Source organism: Meleagris gallopavo, chromosome 1 (assembly GCF_905368555.1).
Source record: "Meleagris gallopavo chromosome 1, MGAL_WU_HG_1.1, whole genome shotgun sequence".
NCBI lineage: Eukaryota > Metazoa > Chordata > Aves > Galliformes > Phasianidae > Meleagris > Meleagris gallopavo.
The window spans coordinates 120630264-120637182 of NC_139404.1; positions in this window are offsets into that span (position 1 = coordinate 120630264).

The window sequence follows — 6919 nt, forward strand, 5'->3', positions numbered from 1 at the left end:
GGAAGTATGTTTTTTTATTTCCATAAATGGCAGCTGTGGAGTGATTAATTCTCCTCTCCATTGAAGCAAGCATGAGAATCCTATGAAAGCTGGGAGTATTACTCAGAAGAAGGATTTTGCTTTCAAGTAAACTTGGTAGGTTCAGGGAATTTGAACTGAGCATAGCATTTGATGCATTAATTGGAGCACTTGTCAAATATAACATTTCTAGTGCATGATGATGTCTTCATTAATCATGATGAAACTACGTGCATGATAACCAAAATGGAAAGAAAAGCTGAAGAGACTAGATTCAAATTACTTCAGATCCTCCACAGGAGGGAAGATCTTCAAAATTTCAGACTTAGCTTTTCGCTTTATAGAATGCTGAAAAACACAAGGCCATGTGCTAATTTTAGATGGGATTTTTGAGTTTCTACTGCTATTGCTATTTGGTAAGGATGCTTCCAAATCTAAACTGTGCACCTCTGTTTACTTATTCATATTTGGTAACATTTCAGTAGGCAGTCAGGGTAAAATTAGTTTGAGTTCTTACACATAAGAGGCTGAGTCTTCTATTCCTCCAGCAAAACATAACTAAGTTTTTCTATGTGACTTTGTCCTACTAACAGGAGATATCCATAAATTACAGCAGAATAAAGGCCCAGCCTTTTAACATTCTGGTAAAACATCCATTTGAAGAATGTTCTTCATTTCTTCAGCCCATTGAAAAGATGTTCTTCTTTTCCCAGTGGGTCCTTTGACTCATCAAACTCACTCTATCAGTTTAGTTTCTTACCTAATATGAGATTTATGTTTTCATTTACCTCATTTCTGCTAAGTGAAAGATCAATGAAATAATTTCCTAATACTCAGTCTTTTCATAGTGTCCTGTTGAGCTGACAAGAAATTGTTTCTTTTCAAGGTCTCAGAGATTTTTCCCAAGGTAGCCACAACTCGGTCAACACAGAAAATAGTTTTGCAAAATGTTTCTGCAATTTTAAAGGGCTGTAGGTCTCAATAGTTCCTTACTACGATGTTAAGAGGTGACTCAAAATCTGTAGCTGGAATGTGCCTGGCTTATGTAATTATGAAAGAACACAGGTTGATAAAATGTTGTTAAAGGCTAGCTTGTCCAATCTGCTTTTTACAAAGCAATGCAAGTGAAACATAAAACGTCTTCAAAAGGCTTGAGAAGGAAGTTGCCTGCTGGAGTGAGTAGGAACCATGTTGTTAAAGGGAAACAGGAGCAGTTGCAGAAGCAGGGAGTCTTGGGGGGGTGATTAGCCTGTGTGCTCAGCGTTATCACAGAGAAGGCTGCTAACTGGTGTCATTTCGCAGTCCATTTGACACAGTCATTCCACAGTTACTGGTGACCCTCCTGGGAGCACTAGAGGCCTGCTGAACACTCCGTTGTTCCCACGGGGCGGTGATTGTACAGATGGTTGCAGGAGGTACTTGGGAGAGGGGGGGTCTCCACCAGCTCTGTGGTGACCTTGGGCACAGCTGCAGTGACCCATTGCTGTCGGGGGAAAGAGCCACGCTATCTGCCTCTACATCAGCCGGTTGGACTCACTGAAGGCAAAGACCAGAGGGAAGCAAAGGACCAGGGAGAAGACGATGCTCTGTCTGGCACACTGTGTCATGGGCAGCTGTCTCACGTGCCCCGGACAAGCTTTTCATATTGTACATTATGAGCTAAAAGACATTTTAACTGAACAGTTTCAGTGTAGCCAAAAGGATTTACTGTAGGATTTGATGTTTAATTGATGATCATTTCCTTGCAGAAAACATTTGTGCTTCACCATTCTCCAAAATACTTTGTAGCATTTCACTGAATAATAAGATGTGAAAATGTTCTTACCTCAGCTGCAAATTCACAGACACAGAAAGACCCCATGATTCTAAATACAATGTAATATCTTACTTATTTCAGTGCCCTTACACATGCCTCATTCCTCCAGCCACTCTGCAGGAGCCATTTCTCTGCATATGAGCAGAGGCAGCTATCCTTTTGTTCTGCAGCAATCTAGTTTTAGAAGCAGCCATGGAAAAGGTCTTGAAGGCTAGGCAATAAAATGCTTTTGTAAGCTTATGATCCTAACAAGATACTGCAACATACAGTTCTATTATTTCCAGAGTGTGAGCCTAGTGATGAATTTAACAAATTGTATTCGTCCAGCTCTAACTTAGAACTCCTTATCTGCCAGGGAAAACCCTTGGGAAGAAAATTTTTCAGCTTCTTATGGCATAAACAATCTTTTTCCAGAAGGCTAAAGGGGGAAGAAGGAAAATATCGTGACAGATATAGAAAATATATATTTGGAAACAAATAATTAAATTAAACTCAAACTATGCGAGTCAAGTGGGAAGTAATCTTAGGTCCAAATAACAGGGATGCAAAAAATGCAGAAATTACTTCAGTTACAGCTCTGAGATCTCAGTGTTATATATCATAATTTGATTGCCCACCACATCCCAAGCAGTGGCAGAAGCTACCGGGAAGGCTGGTCCCACTGCACGCATCAGATCCGAGCTCTCATCACACAAAGGAAAGGAGAGCTCAGAAGTTGTTACTCAAAATAGTGACTGTTTAGGACACCTGCTTGTTCTGGAGGATGATAATGAAGCTGCAAAGTTTTCTTTGAGTTCCATAATTTCTGGAGAAACAGGTGGAAATGATGATGCTTTAGGACAGAATCCCCAAACCAAGGTCTGGCACCTGGGAAGGGACAGTTAGGCAGAAATGATAGGCCACTGTATGGCTTAGACATGATGATAAGCCAAATGGTAAGCTATTTTTTTCTCTCCATTTTGTTTAAGAAAGAAAAACTATAATGAGATCTCTGTTGTGATATAAACACATGCCTCATCGCTGCTCTGACAGATGGCACTGCTTGAGCATCGGCAGCAGTAAAACTGGATGTGATTAAGCAAAAAGTCAGACATGGCAAATGGTCGTTTGCATTCTTCCAACACACACAGACTGTTTCTTCTTTGATAAACTCACGTTAGAATTAAATGTACGTCAATTTGCTCTGTGGATTTTCCACCCAATCAGATTTGGAAATAATGGCAAGTACTTCTCCACTCACGATGACCGAAATACCTTCATCCATTCATTGCAACAGCTCACAGAAGCAGACACGATTATTTTTGAGAGTTTCTGGTTCATATTCTGAGAAAATCACTTGGTAAGATGCATAGCAAATTAGAATACTCTGTATTTTAGCCACTGAGTCAAAGAGAAGAACAGACATGATCTGTTTCGCTGTGTTCTCATTAGGAGCCAGATACTTCCCAGAAACACACGTAGGCAGTTCTTACTGAAACCAATGGGGGTTGCCTGCATCCAGGGACAGAGTTTCCTCCATTTTAGCAATGGGGGACTGAGGGAGAGGGAGCCATATTTTGGTTTGCTAAGCCTTGTGTGGGAAGAGAAGTAACACCTGAGCAACGTTGATTCAAAGGCACAGAATTAGACAGTTGCCTAACGTGTTCTGGTTTAATTTGAATATTGAGAATGTCTCAAAGCTACTTAAGTCCTTGTCTGCTTTCTGTCCCTGGGATGGCCTGCTACTTTCATCATTATTTAATGTAAGAAAAGAATCACTAATCCAATCAAAGGGAGAGAAGAAAAAAAAAATCAAAAGAAAAGTTACATCCCTTCTGTGTGGTGTAGAGAAGATAATGTTCCTACCTTTCCACCTGCTTTACTACTCATTTCCAGCTAAAACGCCAAACTGAATCCTTGAGGACCATAGTAGTGGCAACTGAGCCTATTCAGAAGCAGTAAAGTTTTCTCTTATTTTAACAGTTTTATACAGTCTCTCAAGATTTTCTTCCTGATAATGCAGCAGATGTAGGATTTTATCACAACAGTCCACAAAGTAATTTGCTTTTCACAAAGGGATTATTTCCCTAGTATTTCTCTGCTGGTTTCCACAGAGTTGACTGCTTTCAAGCAGGAGCAGACTCCTACCCCCTTGGTTACCTGTCCTTTCTCTGAGGTCAGAGCGTTCTGAGGTCACCTGCCTCTATGGCTGCATGTATTTTTGCCCATTATATTATGCCACATAGCACAAAGTGTCTTTTACAGTTGAGGTCAATGAACAACACGACAATTTCCAGAACTGCAAGGATACTTTCCATTTTAAAAAATGTCATTTTCATCCTTTTTTTTTTTTTTTTTTTTTTTAAACAAGGAGTGTATCAAAATCTCTGAGTAGAAGAGGTGGCAGATACCTTAGAGAAGGCAGTTCTCAGAAGGTACCAACGAATTTGCCTTCAGCCTATGCTAAACAAAGAAAATTTTTGATGATTAATTAACCTGAGAGCCAATAACATCCAATTAGAAACATAAAAAAAAAAAAAATGTTATATACATAACAAAAAAAACAAGGGGAAATTACTAGAGAAGGAGAGCATACTCATGCTGTTCATAGTAGTAACCAGGAGTTGCAGCCAAATGCTGCACTCTCCTCCAGCTGGTTTCCTCCAGGATGAGCTGTAGAATGACATCTTAAATAAACAAAAGACTGCAGATTAATCTACCTAAATAATTTCCAACAAGCCCATTGATATATAAGGGGGGGGGAAGTAAGAAAAAAATGCTTTTTCAGGCAGCAGAAGCAGTAGACTGGATCAGTCTGTCTGGTTTCTAACTGATTTGCACCTTACAATGAAGCCACTCTGTGGTTCTCTACTGTCTAATGAAAGATGAGTGGCTCTATCTCTGCAATAATACTGAGAGGGTCTGTACCCTTCTAGACATTACAGAATTGTATGGCACTTGCAGTAATTCAGTACGTTGCGTTTTCCATTTCTTTTTCAATCTGGTTGAAGTTGGCGAAATGTCGTTCAGAAGCTAATAGGGGTACTGACAGGCACATGAATATATGTACATGTGTAGGTATGGCATGTAACCTTAAAGGCTTTATTTCCTTCAGAAGTCAAGCTTAAAGTCAGCTGTTTTTCAGAATTAGCTTAATTTAATCTGAAAATAGATGGGTAATCATAGTCTTCCTGTAAATCTTTTGTCCTGTAGGCTGCCGGTTTGTAGTCTGTCTGTGGTCAAGATGGAAGTTCCCGTTGGGTTTTGCTTCATGAGAGAAAACAGAAGCAGAAGAAAAGATGAGAGGAGGAAAGCAAGCCACGAGGAGGAGGTAGATTCAGATCATCTGGGTAACAGGAGTCAGGTGTGCAGATAGATATTCGTATGGCAAAACTTGGTACAGGCTGCAAGGCATCACGTTGTTACTTTCAAAGAATCATGTGATTTATATTGTCCATTAGGTCAGCTCACACCCAAGGAATGATCACTTGAGAAATTAGAGACACAATAAAGGAAGTGAAAAATCCCACTGAAAAGTCGCATTAGCCATGCAGGTGTTGTTATTTCTGTATGGTTCATCCAAACACTGTATCACTGTGGAAAGAGTTCTCAAAACAATACCTCTGCTTTCTTTTTTCGTAAGGTAACTTAGAAAAGAATCCTTTGCTTTCTGTGATTTGTTACACCAGTAATCAATGTTTGAACGTTAATTGTTCTGTAGTGCTTCTCTTCTTTCAGAACTTTATAAGAGCTGCATCTGATTTTGTCTAGCGTTTCCTGGGAAAATGGAAAGAAAGTCTAAAAATCCTTTTTCTATGCAATAGCATAGATTTAGTTGTGAAGAAATACGCAAGCAGCTGAAGAAAATATGTTTTATTAACCCAGTTATATGATGTCTGGAGACGGGCTTTGAAGCAGAACTCCAGGTAGCTGAAATCTTGGACTGTCCTAATTGGTATGGTATCTCTTTAAAGCCCTTTCAAACATGGCAGGAATATAAACTTTAACATGATAATAAGAAGGTATGGTACATAAACAAAGAATTGAAGGGAAACAGGTGATCCAGGACATCCTAATGTGTTTGTAATTATACTAAGAGAAGTTTGTTTTCTGAATCTGAATATACCGACAGTCCTCTTAAAACCTCGAGGCCTTTTGAAAATGTGCAATCTGCTATCCATCAGATACAGTTTTCAGTGGACCATGCCAAATGAAATCCAACATGTCATTTCCTACAAGAATGTAAAATAATGTAATCTATTTCAGTGTAATATAAAGCAATACATGGGAAAAATACTAAGGGAGCTGTGAGATGATGTCCTTCACTGCCCGCTCTGGAAAAAATCTCATGTACTATGCAAGATGAAAAACCTATTTCTGGTAGCTTATCTTCTTTATTAAATGCATTCCCATCTTGTCTCCCAACTTTCCTCCCAAAGGCCTGGCGCTGCAACTCTTAATTATGTGTATCGGGTAGCAAAGTCCCTGGATAAATATAATGCATGCAGCCCTTTTTCAGCAATCACTAACCAGGATATTTCAGCCAAAGCGTGTCACCATGTTACAATCAAATGTCACTTCTCCCCGTAAAAGAGAGAAGTAAAGAGAACAGACCAGAACCGGTATTTAATGTGAATATATCCATTTCCAACACCATCACTGCTTTACGTTACTGCAGAAGTACCTGGGGTTAGTTGGTTATCAACTGGATGATTTCTTTTCTCTGTGGCTGCATATGGGAGGAATAGCAGTGCTGTATCTCTTCTGCTTACGAAGTAGTTCTTAGAGTCACTGGGCATCTCTCTGAATGGTATAAAACGAGGTGCTCTGCCACCACATCAAAAGTCTCAAGTGTTAATGCTGCCATGGATGGTAGCAGCTTCCTTCGACTTTCTTTACATAGGTATGAAATTCAAGGTGAGAGCATGCTGCACACATAAATACCGTAGCAGACAGAGGGAGATAGAAAGAGGAGATGTGGCTGTGACAGGCAGTTCCCCACAGCAGGTTCAGGACCTGCCCCAGCTGTAAGAAGCTGCACCTCTGCAGATGCTGGGAGGTCTGGCCTCCTACCTTCATACTGGTCAGGTCTGCATCTTTGAAAGA